The sequence below is a fragment of the Caretta caretta genome, chromosome 2 (genome assembly GCF_965140235.1).
Source record: "Caretta caretta isolate rCarCar2 chromosome 2, rCarCar1.hap1, whole genome shotgun sequence".
NCBI lineage: Eukaryota > Metazoa > Chordata > Testudines > Cheloniidae > Caretta > Caretta caretta.
This window is the reverse complement of record NC_134207.1, coordinates 458,697-477,361: the sequence shown is the minus strand read 5'-3', so window position 1 is coordinate 477,361 and position 18,665 is coordinate 458,697. Positions and strand designations below refer to the sequence as shown.

General features: G+C 45.2%; 1 protein-coding gene across 38 annotated transcripts in view; it reads left to right on the top strand.

Moving 5' to 3' along the window:
* SCRIB (scribble planar cell polarity protein) overlaps positions 1 to 18,665 on the top strand; it is a 248,262-nt gene that overhangs the window by 159,939 nt on the left and 69,658 nt on the right. The gene's annotated exons all lie outside the window — the stretch shown is intronic.

Sequence of the window (18,665 nt, the reverse complement as noted above, 5' to 3'; positions counted from 1 at the left end):
CCTTTCCACAAGGCCATCTGTTTGCGGGTGGTACAGAGGTCCATAGGGCTTGTACATGGAGCAATGAACAGAGATCTTTCATCAACTTGGACACGAAAGGTGTCCCTTGATCAGTCAATATCTCCTTGGGTAGCCCAACCCAGGCAAAGATCTGTACTAGCTCCTTAGCTATTGTCTTGGAAGCTGTGTTGCGCAGGGGAACAGCTTCCGGGTACCGGGTTGCATAGTCCAGTACAACAAGCACAAGTTGGTGGCCCTGAGCTGTCTTCTCTAGGGGCTCTACCAGATCCATGGCTATCCGTTCGAAAGGAACCTCTATTATTGGAAGAGGTATCAAAGGAGCCCGCAAGTGCCGGCGAGGGCTATGTAACTGACACTCTGGACAAGAGGTGCAGTATCGCCGGACATCTTCATGTACTCCTGGCGAGAAGAACCTCCGCAGGATCCGTGCCTGGGTTTTCTCTACCCCTAGGTGTCCTCCAAACAGGTGACTGTGGGCGAGACTCAATATGGGTTTTTGATGTTTTTGTGGCACCAGAAGTTGTTGTATCTCTTGCGCCTGCATTTGCACCACGTGGTACAGGAGATCTTTCTTCACTATAAAGTAAGGTCCGGGACCCCAGACCTTCCCATCCACAGGTATCCCATTGATTTCGGCCACCTCTTTTCTGGTGTTATCATATCTGGGGTCCTCCCCTGGGTCCCGCCCAAAAGTCTTTCTCCTAGGACTAACCTGCCTAAGCTCCCAGGGGCCGGCTTCTGCTTCTTCCAACAGTTTGCCGCCGTCATGGCTGGGGGCAGCCTCTGGCTCACCTTCTGTGGTGCAAGTTTCTCTGTTGGCTGCTTGCGTCCATCAGCCTACTAGGGAGGTCTTCTGGCCCTGGGTCAGGATCTGGGTTCCCAAGGCCTTCACGGCCTTCCTCTCTTTTTTTGTCTTCTGGGTCTTTCGGGGGGCCGAGAACAGATCCTGAGAAATCTCAGCGAACATCGGGGGTTGACATTCCCGTAGTGACGAGTCGCTGTCCTCAGTGTCCCCACCTCCCTCCTACTCTCCGGGGGGAGTATATTATCAAACCCTGGATAGTCCCTCTCAATGACTACAGGATATGGGAGTTTAGGAACTACGCCCACGGTCACCTCAATGGGGTTTCCCTGAACCTCTGTCTCCACTGTGATGGTGGGGTAATGGCTCATGGTCCCATGCATGCACGTCATTGCTACGCGTTTGGCTTGTAGCAGCTGACTACTTTTTACCAGCTTACCCGATATGAGGGTGATAGCACTCCCCGAGTCCACAAGCGCTGTAGTCTCTGCGCCATTTATCCTCACTGGCCTGGGGTATTTATGCGGGGCTAATGCGACCCCCGCGAGGTGGATAAGGGAGCATGGGACCTCCCAATCCCCCAAATTACATTGCATAGGCTCCTCGGTGCTGGGACACTGTGCTGCTATGTGTCCCCACTCCCCACATGCATAGCATCTATAATTGCTTTTAATCACTCCCCTATCCTGGGGGTTAGGGGGTTTAGTCCTGGAGTTCCCCCCACTCAGGCCAATCCCTTCCTTCTGGGGTCCCCGCTGGTTTTCGCCCCCCACTTCTTCCACCTAGGACTCCCCGGGGGTTTGGCTGCCCAACCTTCCAGGGTTGAGGTCGGGTGCTTGCTTCAAAAGGGGCCTTCCTTGAGTAGTCGGGTCAGTTCCCTGGCTGTCATCCATCTTTCTACCAGTGTGATCATCTCGTATGTGGACGGATCGTTCTGGCCTACCCATTTGCGGAGATCTGGTGGCAGTCCCCGCATGTAATGGTCTATGACCAGGGTCTCCAAAATCTCCTCTGGCCTGCACGCCTCGGGCTGTAAACACTTCCACGCGAGGTGTATGAGGTTGAATAGCTGGGACCTCAGGGTTTGTTCTCCTGGTATTTCCACTCCTGGAACCTCTGGGCCTTTACTGCTGCCGTTACCCCTGATCGTGCTAGGATCTCTGCCTTCAGACGGGTATTGTCAGTGGCATCCGTGGCAGGCAAGTCAAAGTCGGCCTTCTGGGCCTCTCCACACAAAAAAGAGATGAGAATGCTGACCCACTGCTCCTGGGGCCACGCCTCACGCTGAGTAGTCCTTTCGAATGAGAGGAGATATGCCTTTACGTCATCTCCTTACGTCATCTTTGGCAGACAACCAGTGGCCCTCAGGGCTCACGTCCCGTCGGACCCCCGGGCCTGGGTGGTGAGGATCTTCAGCTGGTCCACCACCTCTCTCAAGAGGGCACGATCTTGGGTCGCCTGGCTCATCAGTAATTGATTGGTTTCCTGCTGTAGCCGCATAGACTCCTGTTGTGCCATTGCCTGAACCCGGATGGCCTCCTGCTGGGCTGCCGTGGCTTGTACCAGAGCTCTTACCACCTCCTCCATTGTGGTACAAAGCAAACAAACAAACCAAAACAAAAAAAAAAAATCCAAAACCCCAGTGTACTTTTTTTTTTTAAACCTTTTTCTTCCGCCACTCTGTGAACGAATTCCCACTCCTGGCACCAGTTGTGACAAAGCTCTGTCCTTGCCTCCGTGGGTCCCGCGTTTCCTGGCGAATTTTGCTAGCCTCAGAGGCTCACTGTGACCCTCCACGTAACCCTTCTCTCTTTAGAGACAAGGGTCACAGTTTACTGAGCCATTTTCATCATAAGCCAGCGAGGGAGGTGAGGAGAAGTTATCCTTCCTTGCACAGTCTCTGTTGTCTCCCAGTCTCAGTGATTAATCAGGGGGCAAGGCGGGAGGGGAGCCCGGGCCCACCCTCTACTCCAGGCTCCAGCCTAGGGACCCTAACAGTATCAGCTATGGTAGCTGACCTTTCAGAAACATGACATGTACAATTCCCTGGGCTACTTCCCCCACAGCAGCCCCCACTTCCTCAAGCTCCACTTCACCCTTACCTCAAGGCCTCCTTCCTTGTGCCTGATATGGTGTGTACTACTCAGCCTCTCCAACAGCGCAACTTCCTCCCACAGCTCCTGAAATGCACACCCACCTGACTGACTGGGAGGCTTTTAACTAGTTTCAGCCAGCCCTGATTGGCTTCAGGTGTCCTAATCAACCTAGTGTTCTCCCTGCCTTCTGGAAAGTTCTTAATTGGCCTCAGGTGTCTTACTTGACCTGGAGCAGCTGCCATTTCACTTATCCTGGTACCAGGGATTTGTTTAGCCTGGAGCTAATTTATCTATCTTCCACTACTTTTCTATAGCCATCTGTATCCCACAAAAGCTTATGCTCTAATAAATTGGTTAGTCTCTAAGGTGCCACAAGTACTCCTGTTCTTTTTGTGGATACAGACTAACATGACTGCTACTCTAAACTTCCTTATTTACTTTCTCTATACCACTCATGATTTTATAGACCTCTATCATATCCCCCCTTAGTCCCCTCTTTTCCAAGCTGAAAAGTCCCAGTCTTATTAATCGCTCCTCATACGGAAGCCGTTCTATACCCCTAATCATTTTTGTTGCCCTTTTCTGAACCTTTTCCAATTCCAATATATCTTTTTTGAAATGGGGAACCACATCTGCACGCAGTATTCAAGGGGAAGTAGCTAGGGCTTTGGGGTGCCTTTCTTCCCTCACCCATAAGGGGTGACTAGTATGCCCAAGATGCTAGGATTCAGGAACTGTATTTCCTGCCCCCAGCCTTCCGGGTCAGTGACAACCACCTCAGGTGCCTGTACTGCCTTGGGAAGCTCACATTCCCTTTAAGTGCACCATTTGCTGATTCTTCCTAAGCCAAACACATCAAGTCCATGAGTACAGGCTTCAGAGATTCCTAATGGATTGTACTGTGAGGCCCCAGTCTGATCCTGGCCTGTCAGAAGCACCTGTATGTCAGGCAGAGTCACCAAGTAGGGCTCCTATGAGCACAGTGATTCCTCGCTCTGGTACTCACAGGATTAGAGCTAAGGACTCCTCCAAAGAGGGGCACAAGGAGAGTAGGAAACAGACTCATAAGAAGCAAGAGTAACACCACTCGTCCAAAAAGAGGATCTCTTTGCCGACTCCTTCAAGCTGAGTGAACTTTGTGCCCTGGTACAGGAGTGTTCAAACAAAACATCCTCATCCATGGTCCTGTTATTCCATCCTTATCTTATAAGGGGTCCGTGTGTCCATGTACCATCTCTTAGGAATTTGGTTATGTAATAACTTGAGAATGCAGTGCGTTCCTGTAACCTCCTCTCAGGTCAAGAAAGTGCCTTTTCATCTAGTCCCCACAGAAGGATGTTACTCCAGAGCAGGATTCCATCAATCACATATTGGACTATCTTTTGCACCAAGACCATCAAAGTCTGACCATTAGTTCTATCATAAGAACATAAGAATGGCCATACTGGGTCAGACTAAAGGTCCATCCAGCCCAGTACCCTGTCTACCAACAGTGGCCAATGCCAGGTGCCCCGGAGGGAGTGAACCTAACAGGTAATGATCAAGTGATCTCTCTCCTGCCATCCATCTCCACCCTCTGACAAACAGACACCATTCTGTTGTCTAGGGACACCATTCCTTACCCATCCTGGCCAATAGCCATTAATGGACTTAACCTCCATGAATTTATCCAGTTCTCTTTTAAACCCTGTTATAGTCCTAGCCTTCACAACCTCCTCAGGAAAGGAGTTCCACAGGGTTACTTTGTGCTGTGTGAAGAAGAACTTCCTTTTATTTGTTTTAAACTTGCTGCCCATTAATTTCATTTGGTGGCCCCTAGTTCTTATATTATGGGAACAAGTAAATAACTTTTCCTTATTCGCTTTCTCCACACCACTCATAATTTTATATACCTCTATCATATCCCACCTTAGTCTCCTCTTTTCCAAGCTCAAAAGTCCTAGCCTCTTTAATCTCTCCTCCTATGGGACCTGTTCCAAACCCCTCATCATTTTAGTTGCCCTTCTCTGAACCTTTACTAATGCCAGTATATCTCTTTTGAGATGAGGGAACCACAGTATTCAAGATGTGGGCGTACCATGGACAATAAAATATTCTCTGACTTATTCTCTATCTCTTTTTTAATGATTCCTAACATCCTGTTTGCTTTTTTGACTGCCGCTGCACACTGCGTGGACATCTTCAGAGAACTATCCACGATGAAAAGGACCTAGGGGTGACAGTGGACGAGAAGCTGGATATGAGTCAGCAGTGTGCCCTTGTTGCCAAGAAGGCCAATGGCATTTTGGGATGTATAAGTAGGGGCATAGCGAGCAGATCGAGGGACGTGATCGTTCCCCTCTATTCGACATTGGTGAGGCCTCATCTGGAGTACTGTGTCCAGTTTTGGGCCCCACACTACAAGAAGGATGTGGATAAATTGGAGAGAGTCCAGCGAAGGGCAACAAAAATGATTAGGGGTCTAGAACACATGACTTATGAGGAGAGGCTGAGGGAGCTGGGATTGTTTAGCCTGCAGAAGAGAAGAATGAGGGGGGATTTGATAGCTGCTTTCAACTACCTGAATGGGGGTTCCAAAGAGGATGGCTCTAGACTGTTCTCAATGGTAGCAGATGACAGAACGAGGAGTAATGGTCTCAAGTTGCAGTGGGGGAGGTTTAGATTGGATATTAGGAAAAACTTTTTCACTAAGAGGGTGGTGAAACACTGGAATGCGTTACCTAGGGAGGTGGTAGAATCTCCTTCCTTAGAGGTTTTTAAGGTCAGGCTTGACAAAGCCCTGGCTGGGATGATTTAACTGGGAATTGGTCCTGCTTCGAGCAGGGGGTTGGACTAGATGACCTTCAGGGTTCCCTTCCAACCCTGGTATTCTATGATTCTATGATGACTCCAAGATCTTTCTCCTGAGTAGTTGTCACTAAATTAGCCTCCATCATATTGTATGTATAGTTGGGGTTATTTTTTCCAATGTGCATTACTTTACATTTATCCACATTAAATTTCATTTGCCATTTTGTTGCCCAATCACTCAGTTTTATGAGATCTTTTTGAAGTTCTTCACAGTCTGCTTTGGTCTTAACTATCTTGAGCAGTTTAGTATCATCTGCAAACTTTGCCACCTCGCTGTTTACCCCTTTTTCCGGATCATTTATGAATAAGTTGAATAGGATTGGTCCTAGGACTGACCCTTGGGGAACACCACTAGTTACCCCTCTCCATTCTGAAAATTTACCATTTATTCCTACCCTTTGTTCCCTGTCTTTTAACCAGTTCTCAATCCATGAAAGGATTTTTACTCTTATTCCATGCCAACTTAATTTACGAAAGAGCCTTTGGTGAGGGACCTTGTCAAAGGCTTTCTGGACATCTAAGTACACTATGTCCACTGGATCCCCCTTGTCTACATGTTTGTTGACACCGTCAAAGAACTCTAATAGATTAGTAAGACATGATCTCCCTTTACAGAAACCATGTTGACTTTTGCCCAACAATTCATGTTCTTCTATGTGTCTGACAATTTTATTCTTTACTATTGTTTCAACTAATTTGCCCAGAACTAACGTTAGACTTACTGGTCTGTAATTGCCGGGATCACCTCTAGAGCCCTTCTTAAATATTGGCATTACATTAGCTATCTTCCAGTCATTGGGTACAGAAGCTGATTTAAAGGACAGGTTACAAACCATAGTTAATAGTTCCGCAATTTCACTTTTGACTTCTTTCAGAACTCTTGGGTGAATGCTATCTGGTCCCGGTGACTTGTTACTGTTAAGTTTCTCAATTAATTCCAAAACCTCCTCTAGTGACACTTCAGTCTGTGATAATTCCTCAGATTTGTCACCTACAAAAGACAGCTCTGGTTTGGGAATCTCCCTAACATCCTCAGCCGTGAAGACTGAAGCAAAGAATTCATTTAATTTCTCTGCAATGACTTTATTGTCTTTAAGTGCTCCTTTTGTATCTCGATCGTCCGGGGCCCCACTGGTTGTTTAGCAGGCTTCCTGCTTCTGATATACTTAAATAACATTTTGTTATTACCTTCTGAGTTTTTGGCTAGCTGTTCTTCAAACTCCTTTTTGGCTTTTCTTATTACATTTTTGCACTTTATTTGGCAGTGTTTATGTTCCTTTCTATTTACCTCTCTAGGATTTGACTTCCACTTTTTAAAAGATGCCTTTTTATCTCTCACTGCTTCTTTTACATGGTTGTTAAGCCACAGACGCATCACCGTATATTTGGCGGCTATTTCTGCATTTCACCCCTTGTGGATAATAGATGTCCTTTTTTCCAACCCCCTTCACCACCAGATTTCTAAAGGGGTTGAACAGATTATATCCACAGGTGCAAGAACCTATTCCCCAATGGCATCTGATCTGGCGTTGGCAAAATTAATGGGGCCCCTTTTTGAACCTCTTGAAACTTACTCCCTTATTCACCTCTCTATGAAAGTGTCATTTTTAATTGTGATAACTTGGGTGAGGAGGGTGGGTGATTTGAAAGCATTAGTGTCAGATCCTTTATATATGATTTTTCAGAAGGATAAAGTCTATCTCCACCCTCACCTGAAGTTCCTGACAAGGATGGTGTTCAATTTTTACATTAACCAGGCAATTTATTTTCCAACTTTCTTCCTGGTCTCACTCTCAGAGAGATGAGGAGAAACTTCATTCTTAGATGTGAGAGGAACTTTAGCCTTCTACCTGGACCACACTCAATTTTTTCAGCCCTCAACACAGTTGTTTATTGCAGTTGCAGACAGAATGAAAGGCCAGATGGTTTCCACTCAGAAGATTTCCTCGTGCATTTCTTCATTCATTTGTTTGTGGTAACAGCTGACAAATGTGACTCCACCAGGTAGAGTGCTGGCCCATTTGACTAGAGGGGTGGCCCATTGACTGGAACAAATGCCTATTCGGGAAATTTGCAAAGCAGCAACTTTGTCATCAGTCCACATCTTTGCTACTTGTTATGCCATTTCCTATCAATCCAGGAATTATGCTAGTTTCAGATGAGTTATTCTCCATTCATGGGCCCACCTCCAGGATAATCTGTTTGTGAGACGTGTAATCACCCATAGAAGAAGAAACGGTTCTTCTTCAAGTGCTGGTCCCTGTGTGTATTCCACATGTGTGGATATGCATGCACACCATGCGCCCAAGTCCAGAATCATAGAATATAAGGGTTGGAAGGGACCCCAGAAGGTCATCTAGTCCAACCCCCTGCTCAAAGCAGGACCAATTCCCAGTTAAATCATCCCAGCCAGGGCTTTGTCAAGCCTGACCTTAAAAACCTCTAAGGAAGGAGATTCTACCACCTCCCTAGGTAACGCATTCCAGTGTTTCACCACCCTCATAGTGAAAAAGTTTTTCCTAATATCCAATCTAAACCTCCCCCACTGTAACTTGAGACCATTACTCCTCGTTCTGTCATCTGATACCATTGAGAACAGTCTAGAGCCATCCTCTTTGGAACCCCCTTTCAGGTAGTTGAAAACAGCTATCAAATCCCCCCTCATTCTTCTCTTCTGCAGGCTAAACAATCCCAGCTCCCTCAGCCTCTCCTCATAACTCATATGTTCCAGACCCCTAATCATTTTTGTTGCCCTTCGCTGGACTCTCTCCAATTTATCCACATCCTTCTTGAAGTGTGGGGCCCAAAACTGGACACAGTACTCCAGATGAGGCCTCACCAATGTCGAATAGAGGGGAACGATCACGTCCCTCGATCTGCTCGCTATGCCCCTACTTATACATCCCAAAATGCCATTAGCCTTCTTGGCAACAAGGGCACACTGCTGACTCATATCCAGCTTCTCGTCCACTGTCACCCCTAGGTCCTTTTCCGCAGAACTGCTGCCTAGACATTCGGTCCCTAGTCTGTAGCTGTGCATTGGGTTCTTCCGTCCTAAGTGCAGGACCCTGCACTTATCCTTATTGAACCTCATCAGATTTCTTTTGGCCCAATCCTCCAATTTGTCTAGGTCCCTCTGTATCCTATCCCTCCCCTCCAGCGTATCTACCACTCCTCCCAGTTTAGTATCATCCGCAAATTTGCTGAGAGTGCAATCCACACCATCCTCCAGATCATTTATGAAGATATTGAACAAAACCGGCCCCAGGACCGACCCTTGGGGCACACCACTTGATACCGGCTGCCAACTAGACATGGAGCCATTGATCACTACCCGTTGAGCCCGACAATCTAGCCAGCTTTCTACCCACCTTGTAGTGCATTCATCCAGCCCATACTTCCTTAACTTGCTGACAAGAATACTGTGGGAGACCGTGTCAAAAGCTTTGCTAAAGTCAAGAAACAATACATCCACTGCTTTCCCTTCATCCACAGAACCAGTAATCTCATCATAGAAGGCGATTAGATTAGTCAGGCATGACCTTCCCTTGGTGAATCCATGCTGGCTGTTCCTGATCACTTTCCTCTCATGCAAGTGCTTCAGGATTGATTCTTTGAGGACCTGCTCCATGATTTTTCCAGGGACTGAAGTGAGGCTCACTGGCCTGTAGTTCCCAGGATCCTCCTTCTTCCCTTTTTTAAAGATTGGCACTACATTAGCCTTTTTCCAGTCATCCGGGACTTCCCCGGTTCGCCACGAGTTTTCAAAGATAATGGCCAATGGCTCTGCAATCACAGCCGCCAGTTCCTTCAGCACTCTCGGATGCAACTCGTCCGGCCCCATGGACTTGTGCACGTCCAGCTTTTCTAAAAAGTCCCTAACCACCTCTATCTCCACAGAGGGCTGGTCATCTCTTCCCCATTTTGTGATGCCCAGCGTAGCAGTCTGGGAGCTGACCTTGTTAGTGAAAACAGAGGCAAAAAAAGCATTGAGTACATTAGCTTTTTCCACATCCTCTGTCACTAGTTTGCCTCCCTCATTCAGTAAGGGGCCCACACATTCCTTGGCTTTCTTCTTGTTGCCAACATACCTGAAGAAACCCTTCTTGTTACTCTTGACATCTCTGGCTAGCTGCAGCTCCAGGTGCGATTTGGCCCTCCTGATAACATTCCTACATGCCCTAGCAATATTTTTATACTCTTCCCTGGTCATATGTCCAACCTTCCACTTCTTGTAAGCTTCTTTTTTATGTTTAAGATCCGCTAAGATTTCACCATTAAGCCAAGCTGGTCGCCTGCCATATTTACTATTCTTTCGACTCATCGGGATGGTTTGTCCCTGTAACCTCAACAGGGATTCCTTGAAATACAGCCAGCTCTCCTGGACTCCTTTCCCCTTCAAGTTAGTCCCCCAGGGGATCCTGGCCATCCGTTCCCTGAGGGAGTCGAAGTCTGCTTTCCTGAAGTCCAGGGTCCGTATCGTGCTGCTTACCTTTCTTCCCTGTGTCAGGATCCTGAACTCAACCAACTCATGGTTGACTCACTTTAACAAGCAGTGTCCGTTGGCCTACACATGCACAATAGATCTTCTTATGCTCTCAAGTGAGGGTATGAAAGGGAGTCTGGGTCGATACCCCATCACTTCCTTCTTACCATCTCAGGGCCTGAGTCGAAATCCAGTGTCCTCTCCTGCTTCACCTTTTCAGAAAACCTGTAAATAAAATTGTAAATAGTTATTCTTTTAACTTCATACAGTTAGTTTTTGTATACTTAGTGTAGTTTGTTTCCCCGGACCGGGGACTCCCTCTCTGTGATCGGGGGGGCTATGCCTAGAGTCCCAGGCTTCAAAAACAGCATCTCTTGCCCTAGATCCTTCTTTGTCAGTGATGAACACCAATGCTGCCGCTACTGTCTTGGTGAGACACACATTTCGTTGAAGTCCAGCATTTGTCACTTGTTGCCACTGAGAATGCACGAAGCCTGTGAGCTTTGCCATAGAAACTCTTAATGGAGAAGGCCATGAGGCCCCTCTCTGATCTGGGCCAGGGAGACCTGCCCTGTACATCAGCCTCACCAAAGGAGCAGCATGTCTTCGGGCAAGTGCTTATGAGTGGAGCCCTTGGTTTCTAAGCCCAAAGATACTGCAGGGCTTCGCTCCATGAAAGCAAGGGATACTCTCGTGGGCATAAGGACAAATTCCCAATGAGGGAAATTATTAGTTAAATTGAAGAAGATGGAGATTAATATGAGAATTGAAAAGTGAATAAGGAACTGGTTAAAGGGGTGAGTACATTGGGTGAACTGTCAGGCTGGAGGGAGATTACAAGTGACATTTCTCAGGGATAAGTCTTGAGACCAATCTTATTTAACATTTTTAGTACTAACCTTGGCACAAAAAGTGGGAACGTGCTAATAAAATTTGCGGATAGACACAAAGTTGGGAGGTATTGTGAATAGGGAGGAGGACTGGAATATCATACAAGAAGATCTGGATGACCTTGTAAAGTGGAGTAATAGAAATGGGATGAAGTTTAAATAGTGCAAAGTGCAAGATCATGCATTTAGGTACTAACAACAAGAATTTATGCTATAAGCTGGGGACTTATCAGTTGGAAGTGACAGAGGAGAAGAAAGACCTGGGTATATTGATTGATCACAGTATGACTATGAGCTGTCAATGGGATGCGGCAGTGAAAAAGTCTAATGCAGTCCTAGGACGCATCAGACGAGATATTTCCAATAGAGACAGGGAAGTGTTAGTATCATTATACAAGGCACTGGTGAGACCTCATCTTGAATATTGTGTGAATTGTGGTCTCCCATGTTTAAGAAAGATAAATTCAAACTGGAACAGGTGCAAAGAAGGGCTACTAGGATGATCCGAGGAATGGAAAATCTGCCTTATCAGAGGAGACTCAAAGAGCTTGACTAGTTTAGCCTAACCAAAAGAAGGCTCAGGGGAGATATGATTGCTCTCTATAAGTACATCAGAGGGATAAATACCAGGGAGGCAGAGGAGTTATTTAAGTGCCCATATGGACACAAGAACAAATGGCTATAAACCGGCCATCAACAAGTTTAGGCTTGAAACTGGATGAAGGTTTCTAACCATCAGAAGGGTGAAGTTCTGGAGCAGCCTTCCAAGTATGCCCAAGTGGGGCAAAAAACCTAACTGGCTTCAAGACTGAGCTTGATAAGTTTATGGAGGGGATGGTATGATGAGAATGCCTACAATGGCATGTTTTCCAAGTATCTGCCTGGTGGGTCTTGCCCACATGCTCAGGATTTAACTGATGGTTCCAACGGGAATCTCCTACTCTTCCCCAGATGAGGCAGACTCTCCTTCTTCCTCATCCCCACCAGACAACTATAAGCAATACCAGAACTTACTACGAAGAGAGGCTAGTAATCTTCATATATCTCTGGAGGAAGTCCAAGACCCACATTACTGACTGTGGAACATTCTGCAGCTTCAGGGCCCAAGTAAGTTAGCCTTCCCAGTTAATGAGGCCATACTGGAACCGCCGAGATTGGTCTGGCACACCCCAGCATCCTGCGCCCCCACACTTAAGGAGGCTGTGGTATTTCATCCCGGCAAATGGAGCTGAATTTCTGTTCTCCCACCCTACCCCCCAACTCCCTAGTGGTACAGGCTGCTATGGAATGTAATAGATTACAATACCTAAGGACCACCCATCAGATAATGGCTCTAAGAGACTGGACCTCCTGGGGAGAAAGGCCTTCTTCTCTGCAGGTTTGCAATTCCTCATCACCAGTTACCAGTTCCTGTTAGGTAAATAGGACTTTAATAACTACTCTAGGCTGGTGGCTTTTCAGGACAAACTTTCCTCTGAGGACAGAGCCCAGCTCCTCTCTCTTCTAGAGAAAGGCAAGTTGGTAGCGAAAATGGTTCTTCAGGCTGCAGCTGATGCAGCAGATACAGCATCCAGAAGCTTGGCCCCTGGTATTATTATGGGGAGCATTCGTGATTGCAAACCTCTCTCTTCAAGAAGGGATGTGGTTCGTGGCTCTCAGCACGAAGTATTCATATTTTCATATAGACATTCACCCCTCCCACAGGAGGTTCCTACAGTTTACGGTGGGTTGGGAGCATTTCCAATTTTGAGTCCTCCCCTTTGGGCTAGTGATGGCACCCAGAGTGATTACTAAAGTTTTCTCTGAGGCAGTGGCCTAGATGAGCTATCAGGGCTACATAGTCTTTCCATATCTTGACAAATGGCTCCTGGTAGGTCACAATGACAGGAGGGCTGGTCGGCTATTCAATTCCTTGTTCAAAGTCTTGCAGCTGTGGGGGGTTCGTACAAACAGAGAAAAGTCTGTTTTATCCCCCACGAGGACAATAAACTTTATCGGGACTCTGTTTCTGCAAGAACCTTCCTCTTAGGTTTCAAACTGTGCACAACCTAATTCTTTGATTTCCTGCAGACCAAGGACTACAGTGTAAATATGCCTATTGCTTCTAAGTCATATGGCACACCCTTTGCCATGCTTCATCTACATTGCCTGCAGGCCTGGCTCAATTCGGTCCACTCGCCCAACAAACCACATCAACTCCAATGTGACCATTCCTACCAGGATCACCTCCACCTTCGTTTGGTGATCAAACCCAGATAAGGTACGACTGGGAATTCCCTTATCCACTGCCACTGTCACCATTGTACATGAATGCATCCCTTCTGGGGTGGGGTACCCACCTGAACAGTCACACTGCTCAGGGCATATGGATCCCATAGGAGGCCAGACTATATATCAACATGCTGGAGCTGTGGGCGCTCACCCTTGCATGGAAGGCCTTCCTCCCATTCATTCGCACCCTCCCCCTCAAGGTGATGTCAGACAGTATCATCACCGTCGTCTACATAAACAAACAGGGAGAAGCGAGATCTCTCCCACTGTGTCTAGAGGCAGTCAGGCTTCGGAACTGGTGCATCAGGCCCAACATCACAATCCAGATGGCATACTTCCTGCAAGTTCACAACTCCTTAGCAGACAACCTCAGCAGGTGCTTCCCAGTGGACCACGAGTGGGAAATACATGTTCTTACAGACATTTTCACACAGTGGGGCACACCTCTATGGAACCTCTTTGCATCAGAAACGAACAGAAAACTTCCCCTGTATTGTTCCAGAGGAGCCATAATCCCAGACAGTTTTGTCAGTGTCAGCCCACACTCCAATCAAAATCCACCCCTTCTCAGAACTCCAGATGCAGGACAGGAGCAGGGCCAAATACCTCAACCCAGGTTCTCTCCACCTCATGGCCTGGTGTTTGGATGGCCATCGGAAGTAGAGCGCTCTTGTTTATCCCCTGTCCAGGCTATACTTACACAGTAGAAAAGAATCGACCAGAACATGTTATTTGGCTAAATGAAAACACTTCTCTGCCTGGGTGCAGCACAATCAGTCTCACCCAGTCTCTTCAAGCATCCCCTATCGTTTTAGATTACCTCCTGTCTCTAAAGAACCCTGAAATCTTGATCACCTCATTACAAGTCCACCTAGCAGCTGTTCATGCCTTCCTCCCTCCAGCAGACTGGTACTCTGTCTTTAGCCACCCAACTATGACACGGTCCTTGAATTATATCAGGTAGGGTGACCAGATAGCAAGTGTGAAAAATCGGGATGGGGTGGAGGGCAACAGGCACCTATATAAGACAAAGCCCCAAATATCGGGACTGTCCCTATAAAATCGGGACATCTGGTCACCCTCAGTAGACCTTTTTGCTTGTACTAATTTAGTCTTTCTGTCTCCCTTTTGCAACTTTTCTCATCAACATTAATTGTAGATTATTGTGATGCTTTCAAACTTTCATGTACTTTTACAGTTGAGCTCACAATTTGGGGTAAATCTGTAGGTCCAATTATCACAACAAAGCTGAGTGGAAAAAAAAATGTACTTCATCCAGTGAACTGGAGGCCCCAATAACAACTGTGTGGGTATAACAAGACAATCACTTCTCTCTCGAATGAATTCACACAGGAAAATGATAAAAGACAAAAACACCAATTCACCCCTGAGCGAACATTTTTCACAAAGTGCTCCCTCCATATCTGACCTCTTAGTCCTCATCCTCAAAAGAAGCCTGTACAACACCTTCAAAAGACAAGTCTGGGACATTAAATTCACTTCTTTGTTAGACACTAAAAATCATGGACTCAGTAAAGGCACTAGATTTGTATCTCGTTACAACAATCTATGATCCACTAAGCCTGTAAGCAACCTTATATTTAGCTGTGATATTCTGAGTATCTTTCCCAGGCCTGAAGAAGAGCTCTGTGTCAGCCCAAAAGCTTGTCTCTCTCACCAACAGAAGTTAGTCCAATAAAAGATATTACCTCACGCACCTTGTGTCTCTGATATCCTGGGACTGACATGGCTACAACCACACTGCAATAAACAAAAATGTTCCTTATATTTGAGAGTTGTTTAATAATGTTTTATTAGCTGCTCAAAAAAGTGCAATTCTGCAATCATGAAAAAAGGCTACTTTGATTAAAAAACCATCCTGGTTAAGAGAGGAGGTGAAATGACCAATTTATATATAATTCTCATCCCAAAGCATCTTTACAAACACCGGGAACTTCAGTCCTGTCTGTGGCTTGTTTCTCCATTAAACACAGCTTGATCTTGCCAATGTGTGTGATGTTCTGCCATCTCATCGGTGGTCGGCCTCTAGGTTTGGCTGATCTTGGTTGCGTTGCATTATTTTCTTTGGCATCCTATCCTCTGTCGTCTATAGTGTCCCCACCACTGTAATCTTTTCAATTACAGCCAATACCATACCCTGACTTCACATCCTACTTTGTCTTCTTTATTTCCACCTGCCAACTTCTACTGCTTCTAGCTTTCTAATGTCTGTTTCATTTAAAGCAGCTGCTTCCAGACCTAAGAGTAATACTGTTAGTACACTAGTCTGATAAATTTTCATGTTGGTATATATAACATGTTTATCAGTCCGTAATTTCATCAATATCTATGTAGCACTTGTAGCTAAAGCAAATCTCCTTTTAACTTCATTCTTGATGGAACCATCAACAATGATCAAGCTTCCTAGGTACATGTAACATTTTACTTGTTCTATAGCTTCTCTACTGCTGCATTTCAACACTTTATCGCTTGTCCCTTTTCCGAGATGCACCCACTTCGTCTTCTTGGCATTACAGCAAAAAAGCCAAGACTGCTGGGAAAGTGGAAGAAATAAAAGTGTTATGCAAAGCAGTGAAGAAATGACAGATTGGACAAGCAAAAGTTCTGAAGAGAAGAGGCTGAACAATTAGAGGAGGTGTCAGGAAAACAAGCTATGAAAACAATGTACAAAAAGGCTATGTTCTATGGAAAATACCATTAGGCCAACTATGCAAGTTGTAAGAAAGGCTATTGGTGAACTGAGAACAATTCCTGAAGAGGGCCTGAAAGCAGGGAAGGAACATTTGGACAAAGTGCTGAACCCCGTCTAGACATACTAAATGAACAGGGAAGCTTGCAAGGCAGAATGGATAGCAGCACTGAACCACCATCCGGAGAAGAAATAGAAAGAGCAGTGAAGTAGTTAAAAATGGGAAAGTTGTAGGAAATAGACATAACAGCTGAACTGTTAAAAGTTGGTGGGACAAGTGCTATCAAAGCTCTAGGAAAAATATATAAGAAGGTATGGGAGCAAGAGGAGGTACTGCATAAGAACATAAGAAAGGCCAGACTGGGTCAGACAGGTCCATCCAGACCAGCATCCTGTCTGCCGGCAGCGGCCAATGCCAGGTGCCCCAGAGGGAGTGAATGCATGACTGGCTAAAGGCAGTAGTTGTACCAGTCATGAAGAAAGGAGATCATGCGGATCTGAATAATTGTAGAGGTATAAGCTTAGATTACCAGTACAGGAAGAAATCATGATGAAAGCAATTGGCAACAGATTAAAGCCAGTTTTAGAAGAAGTAGTAGGTGAGGAACAGTGTGGCTTCACACCACGCCAAAGTTGCATTGATGAGATATTCACATGCCAACAGTTGATGGAAAAAAGTGAGAATGGGGATTGAAAATGTTTGCTGTTTTCATTGACTTCACAAAGGCATTTGATTTGGTTTGGAGGTTTGGTTTGGTTTGTAGAAAGCAGTTAAAATCATATGGAGTTCCAGGTAGGACAACTGCAATTATAAAAGTTATGTATGAAAACTCCTGTAGTGCCATAAGAATTGGTGGAATATTAAGCAACTGGTTCAAGTCAAAGTTTGGTGTACAGCAAGTGGGTATGGAAGCACCGTCACTTTTCATCAGATTCCTAAATTTGATATTCAGAATGGTATACAAGTTGAATGGCGTGATGTTGGGTGATCTAGAATTGAGCTCTTTAGCTTATGCAGATACCATATAACTAGCAGATATGCTTGAATGATTGATGATACTCTTCTCTACCTTGGAAGATTGGGGTAGTCAACTTGGACTTTATATAAATGGAAAAATGGGGAAGCTGCTAGCGATGAGTACAAATAAGCTGTTAGGAAATGCAGACAATTGACATTCTGACATTTAGAACAGTTAGCCCAACAAAATCAATGTGGCCTACATTAAATGGATTAATATCTGGTTTATGTATAGCTCACAAAATGTAATTATAAAAAAAGAATTGATATCAAAGGAGATGTTTTAATGGGCTCGCACTGTGATTTATTCTTGACCCAGTGTTATTCACTGTCATTATCAATGATATGGAAGAAAAAACAAAATCATTGCTAGTAAAATTTGCAGATGATCCAAAAATTGGTGGTGTGGTAAATAATGATGGGGACAGGTCACTTATACAGACCAATCTGGATCACTTGGTACGGTGGGCTCATTTGAACAACATATGTTTTATTATAGCTAAATGCAAGTTCATATATCTAAGAACAAAGAATGTAGGACTTACAAGATTGGACTGTATTCTGAAATGCAGTGGCACTGAAAAGTACTTAATGTAATGCTGTAGTTAAGATGGTGAATGTGACCCTCAGACATGCAAGCAGGGAATTAACAGGTGGGAGTAGGCAGGTGGTATTGCCTTTTTATTTGGCATTAATGAAACCATTACTGGATATGGTGTCCATTTCTGGTGTCCACACTTCAAAAAGGATGTTGAAAAACTGGAACAGGTTCTGAAAAGAGCTACAAGAATGATTCAAGGTCTGGAAAAACTATCTTGTAGAGTCCAAATCTATTTAGTTTATCCAAGAGAAAGTTAAGAAGTGACTTGATCATGCTTTACAAATACCTACATGAGGAAGGGGTTTCTGACAGTGGTATGGCTCTTCAGTCCAGCTAGAAAAGATGGCTCTTTAAACTGGCCAAAAAAACCCATATCCATTGGCTGGAAGCTGATGCTAGACAAATTCAGATTAGAAATAAGTTGCACATTTTTAACAGTGAAGATAATTAACCATTGGATCAACTTACTTAGGGATGTCCCAAATTCTCCATCACTTTTGATCTTTATAACTAAGCTAGATCTTGCTGAAATATATGCTCTTGCTGAAACAAGATTGATGGGCTTGATGCAGGAGTTACTGTGTGGGGTTCTTTTGTCTGTCATAGACAAGAGGCCAAACTAGATAATCATAATCATCCCTTCTGGCCTTCAGATATGTGCATCTCATAATGTAAAAGACACACTCTAGGTCAGGTTTCAGAGTAGCAGCCGTGTTAGTCTGTATCCGCAAAAAGAACAGGAGGACTTGTGGCACCTTAGAAACTAACAAATTTATTTGAGCATAAGCTTTCGTGAGCTACAGCTCACTTCATCGGATGCATTCAGTGGAAAATACAGTGGGGAGATTTTATATACACAGAGTACATGAAACAAGGGGTGTTACCATACACACAGTAAGCAGCGTGATCACTTAAGATGA